Source organism: Peromyscus californicus, unplaced genomic scaffold (genome assembly GCF_007827085.1).
Source record: "Peromyscus californicus insignis strain IS unplaced genomic scaffold, ASM782708v3 Scaffold_20__1_contigs__length_68692818, whole genome shotgun sequence".
NCBI classification, from domain to species: Eukaryota; Metazoa; Chordata; class Mammalia; order Rodentia; family Cricetidae; genus Peromyscus; species Peromyscus californicus.
In genome coordinates, this window is record NW_026294503.1 from 27,064,719 (window position 1) to 27,087,932 (window position 23,214).

Here is a 23,214-nt window from a genome sequence, read left to right on the forward strand (position 1 = left end):
AATAATAGGAATTCATTGCTACAAGTGTATATTAAATAGTGCTCATTCTCTCAAGGAAGATGTATTAAGCACCTATTCTATGCAAATCCCTCTGAGGATACAAATATGAATAGAGTAGGGATTGTGCCTTTGAGAATTCCTGACTGAAAAAGAGATGGAGAAATTTACACAAATAGCTCTAATAGTGGGTACAAATGAAATCAGCATCATAAAAGAAGTAGGAGTAAAACAGTCACCTGTGTGGTGTACATTAAGTTTAAAAAGCAGTGCCTAGCCTTTGGGGTTCAAACTCTCCAAATTAGAATCCTGGCTAGGCCATCATTATGCTATTGAGATTAAATCATGCTGAAGATTAAATACCTGTGTATAAAATTATCCTGACAACACCTATTTGATCATCTAGGACTTAAAGGGCATAGTGCATGCAGATTGCTTAACGGACAGCTAAGGAAGCATTGTCATTATGAAGAATAAAGCCACGTTGTAAGCTGAGATAATCAGGAAAAGTTTCACAACACAGATGTATATTTGGGAGCTGGATGGAAGAAATGACAACATCAAGTCAGTTGAGATGCTTGAGTGTAGGGCACATTCACACAGGAAGCTGCCTAATGTACAAGGTAAAAATGGTGGAAAGAGCAAAAATGATGGCTGCCTCATGGAGGACTGCATCATGACTTTGGATTAAATCAGATGTTATAGGAGACTTCAGACCAGGGGAATTGTGAATTCACACAGAGCCACAGGCCAAAACAAGTCTGTGCAGAATGTTCAGCTCTAAATGGAACATAGATCTCACACCCTCTCCTCCCAAGGCTCAGGGATCGTGGAGGAAAAGGAGACAGAAAGAACGTAGGAGTCAGACGTGGTGAATGACTGCAAGGCAACTGTCTTCTGGATACAACAGGGCAGTTGTACATATGAAGTCACAGTGGGTGTGACAGCATGCATAAGTCCTTCCCAAGCTCAAGCCAAATCAAATCACAGCATGGAGAGAGGAGGTGGGCATGAAGTCTCATACCTAGCCAAGGAGTTATGGCATTTGATAGCTTCTGAGTGAAGGAAGCTTTGCATAAAAGTGTGGCCCCTGGTAAGATGGCCACACTCTGGTGGAAGGCCACACATCTAAGAATTTCCGGATAGCACAATTGTTCTTGGTGTGCCTAATTAAAACAAGAAAGAAAGAAAGAAAGAAAGAAAGAAAGAAAGAAAGAAAGAAAGAAAGAAAGAAAGAAAGAAAGAAAGAAAGAAGGAAGGAAGGAAGGAAGGAAGGAAGGAAGGAAGGAAGGAAAGAAAGAAAGAAAGAAAGAAAGAAAGAAAGAAAGAAAGAAAGAAAGAAAGAAAGAAAGAAAGAAAGAAAGAAAGAAAGAAGAGGTCACATAGTTGAGTGGGTAGGGAAGGGTTTGGGCAGGCTGGATCAGGGAAGATTTGGGGGAAGGAGTTAATATGACCAAAACAAAATTCTCAAAGGATTTGTAAAAATATTTTTAAACAGCATGTCACCTGTTATATAATGAATTATGATAAAAGATATGTTTTCATATCTTCATATGGTTGATTATAATAAGAACAAAAGTAGAATCATATGAGCATAATATACAGTTTTGGAGTGTTCATAAACAGGGTTGTTTGAAAATAGTGAACTCACTTGTTTCCACGTTGCCTGCAGCTGCTGTACACTGACAGAGGGCTGAGTTGAGCAGCTGCAGTAGAAACCAGATCATGTGACCCTCCCTCCTAAACCAAGAGCATTGACTACTTCTCCCTTCACAGGGACAGCTTGCCGGTTCCTGGTTGAGAATGTCTTTTGCAGGCGATGGGATTACAGTGAAGAATGCTGTGGAGGAAGGTGCTGAGAGACATGTACACAATTACATTTGCAGCTGAATTCCTGACAGGAAACTCAGAAGTCTGTAACATCTCAGATGAAAGAGAAGACTGGTCGTGACTGGGGACAGAGAGAATTTTATAGAAAAAAAATATGTTGGCCACCTCTTAACCTCATTTAGGCATTTTAACTCAATTAAAAATTTCATTAGACACAGTATTGGTTTTCATGAGGACAATTTTCTTATAGCCCAAACAGCATTTCTTATAACCCAAAGATGGCCTTGAACTTCTGATCCTCCTACCTCTACTTTTCAAGAATTGAGATGAGAAAAGAAAGTACCCACTATACCCAGTTTACAATTCTAGGAATTGGATACAGGGTTTTATGCATGCTAGGTAAATAATATACCAACTGAATGCCACCCTTAGTCCCATCATGATGCTTTTTATACAAGCATACAATCTATCTTGAGGCTACCTCCCCCATAACTCTTTACGCTCCCTGATGTACACTAATTAAAATGAATATGAATGAAAAGTTTCTGTTCCGTGTGAGGTCCTTCTATTCTTCAAAGGTTGGCTGAACACCTGCTAACAGAAGGAGGGAAGGGAAGGGCTTCATGGCTTGTGTTGCCTGCTTGTTTTTCTGCTCTATACTCAGAGCTGGACTTGGTCCTAATGGGTTTAGTGGTCCAGCCGAGAAAATTAGAGACAGGAACTCGGGGATATTCCAAAAAGTGAATTTCCTGGCTTGTTTCCTTCTGCATAACAAGCCAAAGTTCATCTTCTAGACAGCCACGCCCCATCTTTCCTCCCAGGGAACAAAGACTCTTTTGTGTACAGAGGATATTTATCTCTACTGCACCGAATTGAGCTTAGATGGGGAGTAAATATTTTGGGATCAAGATCTCAACTAACAAGAAGCCGGTACCTAGCCAGCTTGTCTTTGTCTGAGTGTTAAATATTTTAGACACCAGATACTGAGGCAGCATTATTTACAGACCATTATCAGTGGCAGCCAGAAGAAATTAGAGAAGCCTTATCAGGCAGAAGCGCTTTGTTTATGACTAGTCATTTGAAAAGTTATAATTGCTTTCTGTACTTCTGGCAGGTTTTAAGTGTTGTTTTCCAATAAACAAATATCAATAATGCCAAGAAGAACTAAACAGCACATCAATATTTATTATTGTACAGATATTTTTATTATGTATTCATAGCTCAGTTGACTTCACTCAAGGCAAATGGTTTCTCTGTGCATGACATTTAATGCAGTGGATATTTCTGATTTCCTGGACTTAAAATGTTGACTCAATTGTTCTAAGTATTCTACTCTCTAGACTAAAGTGATCTGATTTTCTTTTTGTGTTATTGCTGTTGTTGGGTAAAGAGGGTTGTCATGTATCTTTCAGGTATATAAATTTATTGTATTTCAGGGGAATTTTAGAATGGCCTGCTGATATAGGAAGTGTTTTTTCTCTCTTATAGAAATTAGTCTATGGTTTTTATTGACTATTTCACTGAGTCAGTGCTGGCCCTGTAACTGTCAACCATTCAACTAGTGACAGATGTAAGAACCCTATTTTTTTTTTTTTTGCCTACTCAGCCTCTATTTTCTTCTCTTACAAGGCCCAATTATCTGTTCTCATGTACATCCTTTACCTTCTCAATTTAGAGACAACTGGTCCATTATTGCTTTTAGCACTCCCATACATGATATACAGGAGCAATCCAATTAACAGTTCCCCCAAGTTGCCCCATTTTGCTTAGGAGGACGGATATATAACCCATGTTTAGGAGAAAAGAAGGTTCTTTCTCATGCTGGATGGGAACAAAGGCACATTTAGCTCAAATGGTCACTGTCACCATCCTGTGTGAACACTGGGTGATGTAGATATAGGATGCATCTAACACTGAGAGCAGAGAGAACTAGATTCCTGTGTGACATCTGGAGTGAGGTGGGACACTGCCTGCTTTGGTATGCTAAGGGTCCATAAGGACTGAGCAGGAGCTTCTTTCTATTTTTTATAACCAAACCAGACTAGCGGATTTAAAGTGCTTCAAAACTAAGCTAGCTCGTGTTATGGTAGGTGATTCATTGGGTTTTGGGAGATTTCAAATGAATGCTCAGTTACTTTAGCAAGCTCTGTTTTATGGCTCCTGTATTATTTAATATCCTTTGTAGGCCCAAATAATAAGCACTTCATCTTATTTGCCAATTTGCAATTTATATGTAACCTGTCCCATGTGCCAACTGCTCGGTGCCGGTGCTTTGCTTTTCTGTTAGTTTCCACATTGGCTTAAACATTTCAACTTGAGAATGGTGGGGTCAAGCATCAACTTTCAGAAATAAACTTACCCCTTTCTTCCTAAGCCTCTTTCCCTTTTAGCCCTCTCCCATTATTTAAACTGAGATAGAAATCTGGGCAAAAGAGGTCACATGGCTTGTCCAGAGTAAAGGGAATAGGAGTGGGAAAAGGCATGTTGTTTTTTTCTTTTTAAATGTTGTTTCTGTTCAGTGAGAATGTTTTCATTAGTCATCATTGGTAAATAGAATTCATTTGGCATTCATTTGATAAGCAATGGGGTTCAACAGTAGGAACCAGTTTTAGATCCAGTTTTAAACTTGGTTGTTTTTCTTGTTTGTTTGTTTGTTTGTTTGTTTTCTCCTTGTTTCACTACTTTCCTTACAGGGAAGGAAATCAATAATCCAATGTTGGAGGAATAGTGCTATTCCTCCACACAAGTTAGTTTGCCAAATACATAGTTTATTATTCAAGATATGTTAATCTGTCACCATCAATGCCTCTTTCTATTTTTAAGCTGTTGTATTTTTTTCATTAATCTTTCTTTATTAACTCCCATCTGGGGCTGACTGTGGGTACATGATCCTAATGATCATATCAGGCTTTCTGGTGCAGTCCTCAGGGCCCAGGTGGCACGGCCTTGGATGATGTATTTAATTGCTTTGTTAAATGATATATATCTTTTAGACCTTTCATTAAGTATGTTCCCTTTGTTACATGATTGTGCCACTTGCTCTGAAGCTGCCTTACTCTAGGGATCTTTAGAGTGCGCTGGGGAGTCACAGAGGAAAATGAGGTAGAAATTGAGGCTGAGGATGCTGCCTGATGGATGTCTCCTCAGAATGTATCTCAACCCTGCCTTTGTGATACTATCACTAGACAACTGGAAACGGCTCAGATATGAAGCCCCTCTTTCAGTCTGGATATAAAATTCTTGTAAACATGCTGTATTCTAAAAATACATCATTCCCCAAATATATATTCTGAAATTCTAACTCCAAGAAAGATATGGTGGATTTCAGAAGGAGGGGCTTTTGTGAGTATCCAGGCAGGTCATGAGGGGGAGAACCCCCACCAATGAGGTTAATGAATACCTTCAGAAGGCAGGGAGGGGCAAGATGTCTATGAGGTACAGAACAAGGCTGCTCCCAGTGGATCTTTCAGCACCTTCATTTCGACTACTTCAGAACTGTGAGAAATGAATTCCCATTATTCATAAGCTACTGGGTTTCCGCCAATTGCTACAACAGCCTGAATAAATTAGGGCGAGTAAAAAAGATATCTGCAAGCTTGTCAGAAGTGGAATGGAGAATTCTAGAAGAATCACAAAGGTCATGGAGTGCTGACTTCAGAACTTTGGCTACAGACAACAGCATCTGATCTTTAGGTTAGTGAGTAACAGAGCTAGACCACACCTTCACACACGTCATTCCATTCAGTGCTTGTGAATACCTTCACATGGGCATTTTGTCTTGGTAAGTTTCAGAGAGGCCTGTTAATATGTTCAAGGCCGTGTGGTTTGTGGACAGAGGGACAAAGGACAGATCTCCCTGCTTTCAGAGCTCACACTGTGATTTGTAACAGATACTGCCGTATTCCAAATAGGAGGACTACAATATGCAGGTCTTCACTTTGTAGGTCAGAACTGAGTAGACAAAGAATGAGAGAACTTACAAAATGTAGTGTAGATGGAAGCCCAACTTGGGTTTTGAAACAGTTATCCTATACAGCAAGTTATAGAAACAAAGATTACCCCTCTGTACATGTGTTTTGTGTATCAGCTACAGATACTGGCTGATATTAACTGAGCTATTTGATGACTAAGTGCCATTTACATAGTGGATGTTCTCAAACGCAATAATCTGTAGCTTAAAGAAGGTCTACATCTTGCAACAATTGCCCTTATTTACCCTTCTCATGCCTCCTCACAGTCTACTGCTCTTCTGATCTTTCTCTAGACCCTTAACCTACTACGTATTCCATTTGTCTATCCTTTATCCATACGTTTCTGAACTCTGAACTATTTCTCTTCTAGCACAAAGCTAATGCCCCAATGCATTGACCTAAAATGTGTACACTGGGGTCTGCACACTGGGACAATTCACCTTGCTATTATTTTCAGAGGCACCTCTCTGAGCCTTAAGTGGTATAGCTGTCCATTTGCAGCTTCAACTCAGATCCTACACCAACCCTTTACTGAAGAAAAATTTCCCCTTCCCTCTTTAGTCATCTGGCCATGAAGAGCCAACTGATAATTTTGTCACCAGTTCAATAACAGCAGGTGATTGGAAAAGATAAGGCTCGCTCTCTCTCCCTCCCCCTCTCTTTCTGTGTGTGTGTGTGTGCGTGTATACACCTGTGGAAGCCAGAAGTCAACACTAATTGTCTTCCTCAGCTGTCCTCTACCTTAATTTTCATTTTTCACAGAATCTAAGCTCACTGATTCAGCTAGCATATCTGGTCAGCAAGCTCTGAGGAGCCGCCTGTTTCTGCCTCTTCAGACCGAGGTTACAGGTGTGTGCTTCTGCACCCATATTTTTGCATGAATGTTGGCAATCAGGCAAACACTTTATGAATGATCCATTTCGCCAGCCCTCCCATCTCCTTTTAAAGCATACTGAACACTCTTTTCCCCATCCATGATACACCTGTTTGATTCAGGATGTATCATTCACAGCCCCCATGCATCTAGAACTTGGGGAGTTAGTCTTACAGAGCCTAGTTTATGATAGAGATCTCTAGCCTTGTGGTCAAGGAAATCCCATGGGTGGGTCCCCTAATAGGACAGCAGGAAGTACCATTTTTGTATCGGTCTCTGCTACAAATGATTCACAAAGATTGCAGGTTAAATCGGCAGGAAATCTTAATCAAAAATATGCTTCCCTATACCAACAAGGAAGGAAAAAATAGCAGACCAGGTATGTATAGATATCCATGTTTCACATCTGTTTTTTTTCTACATCCTATTTCGATCTGATTTTAGCTCACATAGATTCTTACCTCTTCTGACATTGCTCTCATGTTTCTGATCCCAGAACTAGTAAGGGATTAGACCAATAACTTAAGGCAATCAATCATGTCTCCTCCTCTGTATTAACTACCGTGTTTTTCTCTCCTCACCCACTTTGTTTCTCATGGACTGTTTCTGATGTCTTAGTCCACTTCATGCTGCTGTAACATAATAACTAAGACTTGGTGATGCACAAAGGGTGGGGTTTTGTTTCTTAGAATTCTGAAGATTGAAAAGTTCTAGATCTATTCTCTGACATTTAGGGAGCGCATCCTCATGACAGGTTAAAGGATGAGAAGTAATGACTCCTTGTTGTGCCTTTTTGTTACGGTTCCCATTCCTTTCATAGGTAAAGAACTTTTATGGCCGGGCGGTGGTGGCGCACGCCTTTAACCCCAGCACTCGGGAGGCAGAGCCAGGCGGATCTCTGTGAGTTCGAGGCCAGCCTGGGCTACCAAGTGAGTCCCAGGAAAGGCGCAAAGCTACACAGAGAAACCCTGTCTCGAAAAACCAAAAAAAAAAAAAAAAAAAAGAACTTTTATGGTCTGATTGTCCATTAAATAGCCAAAGTCTTAATAATACATTCATAGCTCTTGAATTTTGGTGAGGAAACTTTTAAATCACAGCACCTGGAAAGACAAAGACTGAACAAATTAGTGTATAATTTAATTAATGAGATGCACACCCACCCCTTGCTATTTATAGATATAATCCTAGGAATGTACCCCATGCCCCAGTCATGCACTGTATGTATTAAATAAGTCACTATTTAAGCACTCCCTATCTCTAATTTTCTTCTTTGGTTGCATTTCATAACTCTCTCCTTCATTGACTTTGAAATAGAAAATCTTCCTTTCTTTACTAGTGGTAGATGGGAGGTGGAGGAGAAGCTAAGCATTGTCTGCAGGGGGCCAAAGGAGGTGTGATGAAGTTCTGATCCAGTGGAAGACATGGATCCAGTGGAAGCAGTACCTCTGCTGCTAACAGGATGATGGCCACAACACTGTGCATAGGGAGGTAGGCAGATTAAAAAAGGGCTAAAGAGCCAGGTAAGACCAGGGCTAAATGTTCAATTTCCCAAATGCCAAGAGGGTATCCTTAGGCAATTGTCTCATGTGTAAGCCTCATGATGCTCATCTGTACATGGTAATGACTTTCCCATTGCTTGTGGCAAGCCATGTTAGTCAGCTTTTCAACGTTGTAACTTACACTGAATTAAACAAGCAATATGGAGGAGAGCTTTACTTTGGCTCATGTTTTCTGAGGTTCCGGTCCTTGATCAGCTGACTCTCTTGCTTTTGTGCTTTTAGGAAAGCATCAGCTTGTGACAGACCAAGGCTCCTTACCTCGTGTTGAGAATGGAGAAGTGGAAAGAAGAAGAGACTGGGGTCCCAGCATCACCTTCAAGAGCATTTTCCCAATGACCTCAAACCCCTTACTTGTTCTACCACTTCACAGTGGAATCAGTCAAGGGACAAAGAATTCAGTTAGCATGTAACCCTTCCAGGGACACCAGAGACACAAATTATAATAATGAGTCCTTAAATTAAATAATAGTTTTAATTTTCTTAGCACATATCCAGCATAAATACTTGATTCATTAATCATCCCAGGAAACAATTTCCATCTAAGGAGTTATGAAACATTAAATTAACTAGATCTATTGCCTTTGAATTTATTTTCCTTATGTAAACATTTATTGAATGCTTACTATTTGTCAGGTACAGAATGAGATTCCACTGCTTCAGAAGAGGACTGACAGAAGCCCAGACTCATAGTCTTATGAGAGAATCCAAGTTGCAGTGTGAAAGGTACAGAAAAAAAGGACTAATTGTGTAATTTTATTTCATTTTATGATAAGTTGTAGCAATCAAGCATCTTATAAGTATGGATTGAAAGAAGGTATTCATTTTGTTTATTCACTTTTAATATTTAAGTTAATATAGCATGAAGAAGATTAATTTAAAAAACTATGAAATTTTAAAAAACCATAGGACTATAAGGTCATGATGGAAAACCAAGGGGGAAATAATGCATAATAAAAGAAAAAACATCACACATCAAAATGCTGGCCTCATCAAGCCATTAACAGTGATAATTTTCAAAATTTTAATAATGTGCATGAATATAGTCCATTTTTATCTCATATCTGAATGGTTCCACGTAACAGTTTCTGTTCATGTAAGCAATCATTTACAACATACACTATCTCAGCTGTATAAAATTCAATGTATATTTTTTCCACATTGACACCTGCCTTTTCCTATGGGATATGGTGATTCCAGTATGTCCTACCAAATGCCTTCTATGTCATGTGGGCACTCCCAGTGTTTTCTTTTGCAATCATCTAAAACTTGGAGCAAACATTTAAGCATAGGATAAAGGGGTTTTCCAAAGCATCTGCATTTCTAGTTTGAAGTTCTATTGCCTTGAATTATTTAATGTACATTTTCAATGTACAGAACATTCTTCAACATACCCAAAACACAACAATAAAATCATAGATAAGAATGATAAATGAGAGCTTGCTCATCTTTAGATTATTAAAAATTAAAATTTCATCAGTCATTCCAATAATGTCTTTTAGGCAAAAAAAAAGATCCACTTCAGAATCTCATCTTGCATTTACTCATCATGTCTGCTTAGTTTCCTAGAAGTTGGAGCAGAATCTTGGTCTTCATGACTTTCAAAACCTTGCCATTGTTAAGCTTTACATCAGGTTCTTTGTAGCGCAACCTTCATTTTTGGTTGATGATATTTTTTTATGATTAAATTAAAATTATTTATCTTTCCAAAAATATTACAGAAGAAGCAGTGTGTTTCTCTCAGTATCTCATCAGGGAGCACATGGTATTAATTTGTCTGATTACCAATGATAATTGACTTTGAGGCCAAGAGATATTGTCTACCAGACTCTTCACTGCAAAGTTAGACTATCCTTCTTTGTTGTTTATCAATGTTATAGATAGTTGATTTGATATTAAGTAAATATCTCATTGCCCATCAACCTTTAGTCATCAATACATATTTATTTAATTTATCAGTTTATTCAGATATCTCTATAAGATCCTTAGTCTTATTTTATTGAATGGGCCTACTATGATGCTATCATTGTTTTGATACTCCAAGTGTGTCCAGTGCAACCAGAGACACTTTTCAAATTCACTTTATTTAGAAGCTTCCTGCCACTCCCAGAGCTCCTTCATACTTCTTGGTTTATGTCATTTCAGGGCCCTCTTGTCCTTTATTGTCATTTTTCTCTGTCTCCCATCCAACACATACATCTTCTGAACAGCAGCTTCTTAGGAGTCCTTAGTGGAAAAATGGTGATTAACATCAAGATGATGGCATGCTTATCACTATCAGGATGTTACTACTTTCTATGACCATTAAGCAGGGAGAGAGGTCCGGTGATAGACTTAGTTTCAGCTGAAGAAGAAAAAGGGGTCTTGGTTTCCTCTGATGACATCCAGGGAAATATGATCAAGAGAAGAGCAATGCACCATGGACATCATCAATAACGAGTACCGAGAAGCACTTAGATGCTAGGATAGGCGGCTGAGCATTTATCATAGAGAGGACAATGACCTGTCCATCAGTCTATGATGCCCATATAAGGCAGAGCCCATAGACTTTTTGATTCTCATAGCTCTTTGAGGTTGTGAAGATACAGTTGCTGGTTATTTTTCCCTGTCAAGACTAGAAAAGGTTTCTACATCGTCCCTCCTCCAAATGCCACCAGATTCCAGTCATCTCTCCCAATACTCTCTCCTACCCCACAATCCCTCTTGTTCCTATTCCCACCCACCCCCAGTCCACCCACAAACCTATTCTATTTCTCCTTCCCACAGAGATCCATGTGTCCTGTCTTGAGCCCTCATTATTTAGGCTCTCTGGGTCTGTGGATTGTAGCATGATAATTCTTTACTCAACAGTTAACATCCACTTATAGGTGAATACATATGATGTTTGTCTTTATGGCTTTGGGTTATCTCACTCAGGATGATTTTTTTCTAGTTCCATTGATTTGCCTGGAAATTTCATGGTGCTATTGTTTTTAACAGCTGAGTAATACTCCATTGTGTAAATGTACATTTTCTTTATCCATTCTTCAGTTGAGGGACATCTAAGTTGTTTCCCGATTGTGCATTGGAAAGTCCTTGGAATCTGAGAGTAACCCTAGCAAAGTCTCCTAGTAATGAAGAGTATCGAGCCCAAGCTATCCATCTTCTATAACCAGGCAAGGCTCCTAGAAGTATGTCTGGGATATCAACCCAGCCAAAAACCTTAAGCCTACAATCTGTCCTGCCTGCAACATGTGCTGGGTTAATAGTGACACAGAACTTGTGAGAGTGGCCAACTAGTGACTGCTCCATCTTGAGGCCCACAACATGCGAGGAGCCCAAGCATGACACTTCCTGGATGACCAAGTACCAGAGGTTGGACAGCCCAGAGATACAGGATAGAACCAAACATGACTGGAAAAAAAAAGTCAATGAAATGATTCCTCATGATATTCTGCTGTACTCATAGATCAGTGCTTAGCCTAATTGTCATCAGAGGCATCATTCATCAACTAGTGGGAGCAGATGCAGAGACCCACAGTCAAATGCTAGGCAGAGCCAGTAGATCCCTGCAGAAGATGGGGATGTAGGACTGTAGGAGTCAGGAGGGTTGAGGACACCATGAGAATATAGCCCACAAAAATCAACTAAGCAGGGCTCATAGGGGCTCACAGAGATTGAAGCAACAAACATGGACTCTGTATGGGTCTGAGCTAGGTCCGCTGAATATATGTTATGGTTGTGTAGTTTGGTGTTCTTGTGGGACTCCCAGTAGTGGGAGTGGGTATCTCTGACTCTTTTACCTGCTCTTGGGACCCTTTTCCTCCTACTAAGTTATGTCATGCAGCCTTCATGTGAGGGTTTGTGCCTAGTCTTATTTTAACTTGTTATGCCATGTTTGGTGGATATCTTTTGAAGGCCTGCTCTGTTTTGGAAGGGAAACAGAGGAGAAGTGGCCCTAGGGGAGAGGGCATGTTGGGGAGGGACTGGGAACAGTAGAAGGAGGGGCAACTGAGATTGGGATGTAAAGTTTGAGAGAAGAATTTAAAAACAATCTTAAAAGGGCTGGAGAGATGACTCAGTGGTTAAGAGCACTGACTGCTCTTCCACAGGTTGTAAGTTCAATTTCCAGCACCCACATGGTGACTCACAACCGTCTGTAATGGGATCTGATTCCCTCTTCTGATGTGCATGAAGACAGAGTACTCATATGCATAAAATAAAAAGTTTTAAAAAAGATCTCAAAAAATAAACAGGAAAGGTACCAAAACTTGTTGACTAAGTCAAGAAACTACACTAAAAAAATCTACATCTATACCCATATAGAAAGCGTAATATATACTCATAACTATGAGCCTAGATAGGAGAATGAATTATGCATTTCTTTCTCAACAGTTAAATATTAACAGGAAGTCTTCCTAAACCAGATGTTCATATGTTATTCTCTATCTTATAGATTTCCCAAAGATTTCAAAACATGTGTAGACAAGAGGACATAGATTATTTGACTTTCTTAAGCAAGACTGTAGTTTTCATTCATTTATCAATTCATTCACTCAAGTATATATACAACGCATTTTATCAGATGCCAATAAATGGACTTCTTTTATACAAATAAATTTGTATCTAAATATGGCATGTAATTTTACAGATGTATAATCATTACTTAAACATAAATAGTTAAAATTATTTATATAGTAAATAATAATGTAATATTTACATAATGCATATTTATGTTTGATCACTTCACTACTTTAAATAATTGTTATAATTTAAGCTGTGTTTTTGGTTGATACATAAGTGTTATTCACATATACATCAGTTGATATGTTTTTATTATCTCTATATTACAGACAAGGTAATTGAAATTCAGACACTGTCAATGAAATTTGGAAATCAAACTATTATTCATGAGTAAATTTAATCTGTTTTATTATAATGAAGTTACCAGTTGGGTTTTTATCTAAAGCCAATGGGGTTTAGTATGGAACTAAATCCTAAGACTGTCTGATGCTAAATGGTGTGCTCTTTAATCCAGAAGTAGCCTTCAAGTCCCTGGACTGGCCTGCTGTGTAATTCTAATAGTCTCGCCTTCAGTCTTTTCCTTTTATTCTTGTCTCTATTTTAGCAGCTTAGTTGATATTCAAAGCCTCCAGGAAGTTGAAGACAGATTTCATTTATGTTAGTAAAGCAATGTAGAGTTTGAAATGATGGGAGGGACAGCCAATATCCTTTACAGAAATTTTAAGAAGACAAAGTCACTTAGGAAGTATCTGTATTAAAAAAGTGAAACTTTTTGTTTTGATGTAAAGTTCATCACGTTTAAGAAGGATAGTCCTTGCCAATCAAAGCACCCATTTCCTCCTTGTAGCTAAAGTTTTCTCAGGTCCTACCCAGCCCCACGGACCCCACAGCCACTTGTAAAATAATCACTCAGAAGCTTATATTAATTAAAATTGCTCAGTCATTAGTTCAGGCTTACTACTGACAAGCTCTTACACTTAAACTCAGCTCATTTTGTTAATCTATATGTTACCATGTGATCTGTGGCTTTACCTGTGTGCCTTTACATGTTGCTCCCTGGATGGCAGGCTGGCGTCTGCTCTTACTCAGCCTTCCACTTCCCAGAATTCTCCTTCTCTGCTTATCCCGCCTATACTTCCTGCCTGGCGATTGGCCAATCAGCTTTTTATTTATCAACCAATCAGAGCAACACATTCACAGCACAGAACATCCCATATCACCTTATCACTAGAGATTCTTTTCCAATGACACAACTCAGTGATTAGCCTATGATGAAGCACAAACATTTACAAAATCATTGTGCGAATGGCCATATCAGAGTTTGGTTACATTCCAATATAAAGGGTTAAGTAAGATATACTTTAGGTTTTGCATTCTCACCCAACCTCCCTCAAACACAATACATTCTACCTTTGAGGATAAACATAGTCATAGATCATGTGTAAATGAATGGATACCCCGTGTTCTACTAAAAACTTTATTTACTTAAGCTGCAAATCCAGACTCAGTCCACAGGCCATAGTTTGCTGACATATGATAAGATTAGCAGATTCTTTTTCATCTGGACATGGCACATGCAGTATAGAAGGATGAGGGAACTCGTGGGAGAGAAGCATATTAGCACTGGTCAGATAAACAGAACACCCTGTTGTCCAAGAAATTATCTTTAGAGAGAGGTATGAGATGCTCCATCAGGTGAGCTGGTGTAACCCTAACTCTCATCAAGCAAATAGGGGCTGTGGAATTCTATTCTTGAATGCTGACCACGTTTGAGGTTGATCACATATTGTACGAGTAACATAATATCAGAAACAAAACAAAAAACCCAAAGCCAATTCCACATAAAGTATTGGTAAACACTGTATGGTAATTCAACTGTATCAACAGTTTTATTTGCAAGGCTTACACATTTTAAGCACTTTATGATACAGCCTGGTAATCAAACAAAACTGAGCTGTCTTGAATGCCTCAAATGCCTGAAGGGTCCTTGAAACATGGTAGTTTCAGAGAACAAATGGTGCCAAAGAGCCGTTGTCTACTGTGGGTTTGGTCAAGGAATAATATCATATGACAGGACTGTGGTTGCTGGGATTAGATCTGCAGAAGGGCAAAGTTCTAAGAAGGCCATTCTTATACACTGTGCAGGCTGCAATGGAAAACAGTGTGAAATGTCTTATTTTCAAAATACTATTCTATTCCATGGATTCTAAGGTGATGACAAGAAACAAATGCATACCGATAAGTCAATATTTAGTGATTTGATATTGGTCCTGAGTGTCATGGAACATGGCCACACCTGCATCTCAACCTCATCAGCGTCTCAGAATCACCTGCATTTCAGTTCCTCCTTTCACTTGTTCTGAGAAATTTGAACATTTCTCTTGCCTTCTACTGCACTTTTAACCTATATTAGATCATTCTCTTCACTTAAATGGAATACAACTCCACTCCTTGTAGGCTTTCTTTTCCTTAGGTCTCATAAAACACTAGGCTGCCTTCATCACTAAAAATAGAAGATGAAAATTAATTTCTCCAATGATAGTCTTTTTTACTCACTATAACATTTATACCCCTTATTGGTATTGCACAAACATGGTGTTGTATAAGTTGTGATTTTTAAATTAGAGTATAATTTTGTCAAGAGGACTAATATTAATAACTTTTATCAGTTATCCTCCAATGTAACTGGAAGAATGGGACTGTCTGGTATAGTAGATACTCGTGATTCATGAGGTCTTGGATTACATCAATAGAACCTCCCCTCAAACAGCTATTAAACTTGAAAATAAATTATAAAAATATAATGACTATGTTGCTCACAATTCAGTTAATAATGGCAAAATGAAAACAATGACCGTGAAAGCTCAGATGAAGGCACCAGCATCTGGAACATCTATGACTAGTGATACTCAAGAGGAAACACTTTTGCAAGAACTGTCTTGGTTTTAAAGAAAATCAGTTATAAAGATACGTTTCATAGAACTGAATAAATGTGATGTCTGTAATCTCTAGGTGGTGGGACACAGTGAGTGCATTTTTCTTTACATTGCTGTTTTGTGATTTTCAGTATTGTTCCTGAGCTAATCACAAATTAATTTGTTTTTAAGAAATAATTTTTAAGCCACTTGGATATTAGGATAGTTTATAAAGTATGGTTATCTAAACTTGGTTCAATTTTTAACCAAATTAACTTGCTTTTTTTTTCAATGCCAAGAGAGAGATTTTAGAGTCCAATAGATCTGAGTTCAAATTTTGTCTGCTACATTCTGGGCATGCTTCCCTGGAAAACATTTTATTTATTCAAGCCTCATTTCACTCATCTATAAAATGTGTGATCATAACATCTTCTCAGCATCATTTTTCATCTAACCCATTTGCTCACTCAATAAATATTAAAGGAGCATCTGTACTGATGTAGATGTCATGTTAGGACACAGTAGGCAGTAAATTTGCTACTATCTTCTCCTTTAAAGAGCATACAGTTTTTGGAGTTACAAAGCCAAGCCGTTATTAAACTGTTCCACAAATATTCAAGGACAGACTCTGATAACCAGCTTGAATGAAAAGTACAGAGAGTTCTGACAGAGTAGATGGGGAGGCTATTGCTGTGTGTGAATAGGAACAGAGATGGGGCTGACTCCAAACAATAGTCTAAGAAGAGGAGGTAGTGTGTGAAAAAGCTCTGAGTTGGGAGAAAGAAGTGACATTCAAGACTATAATGTCGGGAACAGGGTTCAGGGAGGGGTGGACTCTGCTGGGTAATGAAACTGGAAAGGTGGTGATATAGTCAAAATTGTAAAAGCCTTGCAAAGAAGTTGCTGACATTTTCTCAAAGCCAGTGGGAAGATACACAAGGGGTTTAGGTATGGATGTGACATAACAGAGTTGATATTTTGATCTAGTTTGCAGTATGCAGACTAATCAGGGCAGAATTAGGGAGAACCCCAGAGTCCCTGAAAGACCCAATAAAACCTTGACCCAGGAGAGTGGCACTAAAGATGGAGAAAACCAGTTCAAGAACAATCAAACAGTTAAACTGACTGAATGTGGTGAAAGAATAATTGTAGAGGATGAAGAAGGTCTCACAGATGCTGTGGGATGTTCTGTATGGCAAATGTGTTGCTAATTAGTCAATAAATAAAACACTGATTGGCCATTGGCTAGGCAGGAAGTGTAGGTGGGACAAGGAGGAGAATAAAGCTGGGAAGTGGAAGGCTGAGTCAGAGACACTGCCAGCTGCCATGATGACAAACAGCATGTGAAGATGCCGGTAAGCCACGAGCCACGTGGCAAGGTATAGATTAATGGAAATGGATTAATTTAAGCTGTAAGAACAGTTAGCAAGAAGCCTGCCACGGCCATACAGTTTGCAACCAATATAAGTCTCTGTGTTTACTTGGTTGGGTCTGAGGGGCTGTGGGACTGGCAGGTGAGAGAGATTTGTCCTGACTGTGGGCCAGGCAGGAAAACTCTAGCTACACACAGATAGGATTTTCAGATTTCTGACTCACACAACCAGATGGATGGTGGTTTATACCTTAAGTATGGATATATAGTAACTTTTTTCATTAATTGTCGTTATTACACAAGCAAGAGGGGTATCGAAGAGGGTTTGATGGGGGAAAAGGAAGGGAATTATGTAATTCTGTTATAATCATAAAATATAACAGGGATAATTTAGAAGAGCAGAGCCTTGGGAAGAAGAATGTCTAGGGATTCAGGGTAGGAATAATTCTTGAATACAGTTTAAAGCTGATAGGGAAAGTGCTGTTCTTTGCTTTGCCACTACTAGACCAATCAATCGGGTAGATAGATATAAGTCTAGCATTCAAAAGTACATGTGAGACTAAAGGTAGGAACTAGGGAATCATTATCTATAGCTGCCTATTAGAGCCAAGGTACTGAGAGATGAATTTGGAGCCAATGAAATAGCTCAGTATCTAAAGGCATTTACCACCAAGCCTGACAACCTGAGTTCAATTCTCAGGACAAATATGGTGGAAGGAGAGTACCAAATTCCAAATTCTACAAGATGACTTCTGACCGCCAGGTATCTGCTGTGGCATGTATACACAAAATACACACACACACACACACACACACACACACACACACACACACACACACGCACGCACACACGCACACATGCACCCAGGCATGCATGTGCATGTGCACATACAGACAACATAGACAGAAAGAGAGAGAAATCAATGAAATATGTGATGAAAGATGAGTTTTCCTAGAAAAAAGTAGGATGAGAGGAAGCATGTCCATGTGTTGTGGAATATTACTTTAACCGTATTAAGACATGCTACATTTGTTTATGTTGCATTTGTTTAATTATGAAAAGCTGTTTTACCTTGTCTGCTGAAGACACTTGATTGGTCTAATAAAGAGCAAAATGGCCAATAGCTGGGCAGAGAAAGGATAGGGATAGGTGGGGCTGGCAAGTAGAATAAATAGAAAGAATCTAGGCTCAAGAGAAGAGAAATTTAGAACAAGAGGAATGAGAGAAGTGGGGGAAGAATGACGAAGACACCTGGGGCCAGAAGCCAGACATGAGAAGCAATGAAAGTAAGATATATGGAAAGAAGAAAGGTAAAAGGCTCAGAGATGAAAGGGAGATAAAGAGAAACAGGTTAATTTACTTTAAAAGAGCTAGCCAGAAATGAGGCTAAGCTAGGCTGAACATTCAAAACTAATAATAAGTCTCCATTTCATAATTCGGGAGCTGGTTGGTAGCCCAAAAGAAAAAGCCTGGCACACATATTTGTGTTTCTCAATAAGTACTTCAGAGAAATAGCTTTGGACATGAGGAATGGCAAATGCTGTGGAGCAAAACACAAAATTCACATAAAATATAACTTAAAAATCTATTATTTGAAATTGTTTCCTTAGGCTAGAACTTGTGCAAACTCACTAACAAAATGGTAGAGTCATGGCTATTAGTGTCTATTATTAGCCCTTTTCATTTCCATGTGTACAGTCTCTGGTTTAAAACAGGAAGACAAAAGAAGTCTTCTGCACTTTTGTCATACTTGTGTGACAAGTGCTAGCATTAGCATGTTTTGGTAGTACTGGAGTAAGACAGAGAGAAGACAGGAAAAAGGGAGAGCAGAAAAAAGAGAAACTGTTTTTGTGAAGATCCACTGCTTTATCAAATTAAATTCTTAATTATGCTTCACAGTTAGCACTGCTGTGCAACTGAAGTGCACTGGGTATAGGAAAGGTTAGCACAAGCATTTCTATTTTCAGATACATCGCTTCTCAGGAGGCACTCAGACACAAATAACAGATAAATTGCTCTCAGTGTTCTATTCACACTAACACATATATAGTTCTTCTATGAGCCAAGTCTGGTTCTTCCTGTCTGGGTCCATTGAAACATAATTGAAAGCTAAATGAATTGTCTGTGTCCAAGGTTTATCACAATGATTTTATATAAGTATACTTTGTGAAACTGTCTTCAAAAATCAAGATTATTAACATATCCACCACTTTGCATGATTACCCTTTTTTTCTGGTGGTAAAAATATTGAAGATTCTATTCTCAGGAACATTTAAGCACATGATTGATTATAGTTGCTATGGTGAACATTAAGTTTCAAGAGCTTATTCATCCTGTCACTCAAAGTTCGTACATACGGCAAAAATCTTCCTATTATTCCCACTTCTTGACCTTAGGTAAATAATGTTCTACTCTTTTGTTTTAATGACTTTAAGTTGTTAGACTCTATGTATAACTGAGATCATATAGTACCTTGTTTTTCTATGCATGGTTTATTTCACTTTGCACAGTGTCTTCTAAGTTCATTCATGTTGTGTCTATCCATTTTGTGTTTTCAAGGCCGAATATGATTCAATTGTGTGTGATAATCCCTTTATCTATCCATATATTGAGAAGCAATTATTAAAATGATGAGTTTATTTTCTTTGAATACCTAGTAGTGGGATTATTTAGTCAAAATTCATTTTTTTTTTAAATTTTTCGAGACAGGGTTTCTCTGTGTAGTACTGGCTGTCCTGGAACTCACTCCATAGACCAGACTGGCCTCAAACTCACAGAGATCTGCCTGCCTCTGCCTCCTGAGTTCTGGGATTAAAGGTGTACACCACCACTGCCCAGCTTCAAAATTCGTTTTTGAGGAACCTGCATACTGTTTTCCATAATTGCTTTTCTGATTTACATTCCCACCAACAGTGTATAAGAGATCATCTTCCTCCCTATGTCACTCAAAATTTATCTCTTATATTTGGACTCAGTCTATTTTTCTACTCTTTCACTATTGATGCATATAGTTCAATATCCCTCTTATTAGATAAATATACTTATCTTCATTACCCTGAGACCCAGAGAACATAAGTAATTGTCTAAGATCAGATGAAAGGATATCCGTCAAATCAAAAACTGATCCCAGAAAGTCAGCTTGTAGATGTAGCCAACCATCTTATTAAATAAGAAACACAGAGCCAATACAGAGATGAAAGCCAAGCGGTCAGAGGAATAGCTAAGAGCTAAAAACCTTATCCTTCAGTTTTGCTGTTGTCCTACCTCTCCGAAAGAGACCTACTTCCTGTGTCTGTCTTTTTTATAGAGTTTCTGTTCTGCCTTCTCATTGGTTGTAAACCCAACCACATGACCTCCTAGTCACTGCCTGTCTGTACAGATCTCCAGGTCTTCTATGGTTGGTATTGAGATTAAAGGTGTGTGTCTCCAATGCTGGCTGTTCTTGAACACACAGAGAGCTACCTAGCTCTGCCTAACAAGTGCTGGGATTAAAGGCGTGCACCACCACTGCCCAGTTTTCTCTATGGCTTGCTAATAGCTCTGACCCCCGGGCAACTTTATTTATTAACATACAAATAAAATCACATTTCAGGACAAATAAAATATCACCATATCAGCTTCCACAGCTGTTGTCTTATCCTGAATAAAGTGACCACCCCATTTTGCAGTTGAATGTTGTCAACCCCACTTTGGGTGCTTCAGAGACAGAGTAACTCACTAGAACCAAAAAAATGAGCAACAGCTGCCAATCAACTAAATATGATAGCTAGCACCATCAATTATTAATCCCATTATTTAGTAATGCCCGTTTATCAGGGACCCTTTCTAGTATTCTTGGTGTAACGTCTTTAGTTATTTATCCACTGTGCTGTGCTTTGTATGCACTCCACCCTGACGTCAATATAAAATGTGCCTGGTGAACATTATATTAAGTAAAATTAACCTGGGATCCAAGAAAAGTACTGCATTATCTCACTTACATGTAAAAATCTACAAAAGCCAAATTCAAATTATTCATGAAAGAAGAGGAATTGCAGAGGGACATAGAAATGGAGCTGTGTTAGTCAAAGGCTTCAAAAGTTCAGCGAGTTACAGAGAATGGGTTCTGGAGATTATGCAGCATGCTGACTACAGTAATGATATGGTTCAAAATTTTGAAAGGGTAGACTTTCAAATGTTTCAGTACAAAATTATTTGAGATGATGCATGTATTAGGTAGATTTAATTATTCTCCTACAATATAAACATGTATCAAAATATCACAGTATTTTCTGTAAGTATAAGTAAGGTTTGTCAATTAAAAATAAAAAAAATTAAAAGCCTGGCTATGGTTATCAAATCAATTACACACTGCCACAAGAAATACGGTCTTCATAGAATCTCAGTGATGGTAGTTAATTTTCAGACAGAGACTGGGGGAAATGAATTAGAATTCCAATTCGACAGACAGACCACACCTTCTCTTTTAATAGAACAAAGTTTTTATTGGAGGAACACTAAAGCCTTACCAACCTGCATTTCCAAGATCCTGACAAGTGGCTACTTGTATCAGATGAATGCTGCATCACTTAAGTGTTGCTGTTCCCACCTGACACTCCAGTGCTTGCACACTGTGGTACCTTACCAGAATGCTGATGCATCACAGGGATTCTGAGACTTCAGAGACTGTGTGCCTACATGTACACAGTTTCCCACTTACCATAACTTGATCAAGATCACATAAGCCAACAATTCTTACCAGCAACTGCTAGAGAGAGCGTAATCATAACCCATGAGAAGAAGTGATAAAGTGCATAAAAGAAGCATGTGCACCTGGAGACAGGCTACTGCAGATTTTAAACCATTAGTCTCACAAAGCAAAAACACAAATAATAAGGGGCATATGGGAGACCTAAACTCACCTTGTTTAGTAACCATTACAAAGCCCATGAAGATAACGGAACTTCAAATTCAATTAGTAACAATAGTCTATAGAAATGAGTGAGTCTGATAACTCTAGGTTTAGATTTATCTGCATTCGGATTTTAACCTTGAGGACGTGATGTTCTCCATGCCTCCATTTCTTCACTCGACAACAAGGTATATACAGGGGACTGTGGCAATCTGATGCTGAAGAGGGCTATGAAATAACACAGGTTCACAACTGTATTAGTTTTTCAAGATAGTCATTTCTCATTTGGGGGGGAGGTGATAAGGTGGGACTCAGAAGATCTACCACCTATTGTAGGTCCCCTTCAGATGCAGATATCATTGCCTGTGATGCAAAGATTGAGGAAAGCCTTGCTATAGGCAACAAAGACCAATGGAAGCCTTGTAAGAGAGGGATGTATTTAGAGAGTGTTCTAGAACATCATGCACCTAAGTGTTTACTTTTCACAGTACTTTGCTTTCTGTAAGGTACTAGTTCTCAACCCATGGGTCATGACCACCAAAAAGACCATTGGAAAACAGATATTTATATTACAATTCATGACAGTATCAAAATTACAGTTATGAAGTAACAATGAAAATAATGTTACAGTTGGCGGTCCCTACAACATAGAGAACTGTATTAAAGGGTCACGATATTAAGAAGGTTAAGAACCACTTACAGTGTAAGTGGCCAGTTAAAGTGTGCATTGAGATGTACAGAAGATCATTTAAAGTATATACAGGAAAATATTCTCCACAGGCTGAATCACAGAGTTACGATAGACTTGTATTTTGTCAATTGTAAGAGATTAACAAACATAATAGATTGTATAATTTACAGTATCATATGAGACACATTACCTGTTGTTAGTGGCTTGATTGATTATGTAATGCTTCCCATGTCTATAGATTTGAGAAACTCTGAAAAATCTCAGAACTGACCAAGGATTCTAAGCTGTTAGTTTAGGATCTACTGCCACAAACACTGGAGAACCAGCCTGTGATGGTTAACTTAGTCATCTTGACACATCCTAAAATTACCTGGGATGGGTGTTTTCTTGAAGCATTGTTGATCTTTTATTGCTGTATGTTCATCTATATGGAGCACTGTCATTAAGTTAATTGATCAGGGAAGACCCAACCAACTCACCTTCCCCAAGGCAGGGGACCTGACTGTAAGAATGGAGAAATCAAGCTGAGCACAAGCAAGTAACCATGTAAGTGAACGTGTGTGCATTCATTTCTCTCTGCTCTTGGCTGTAGATGGGATGAAACCAGCTGTTT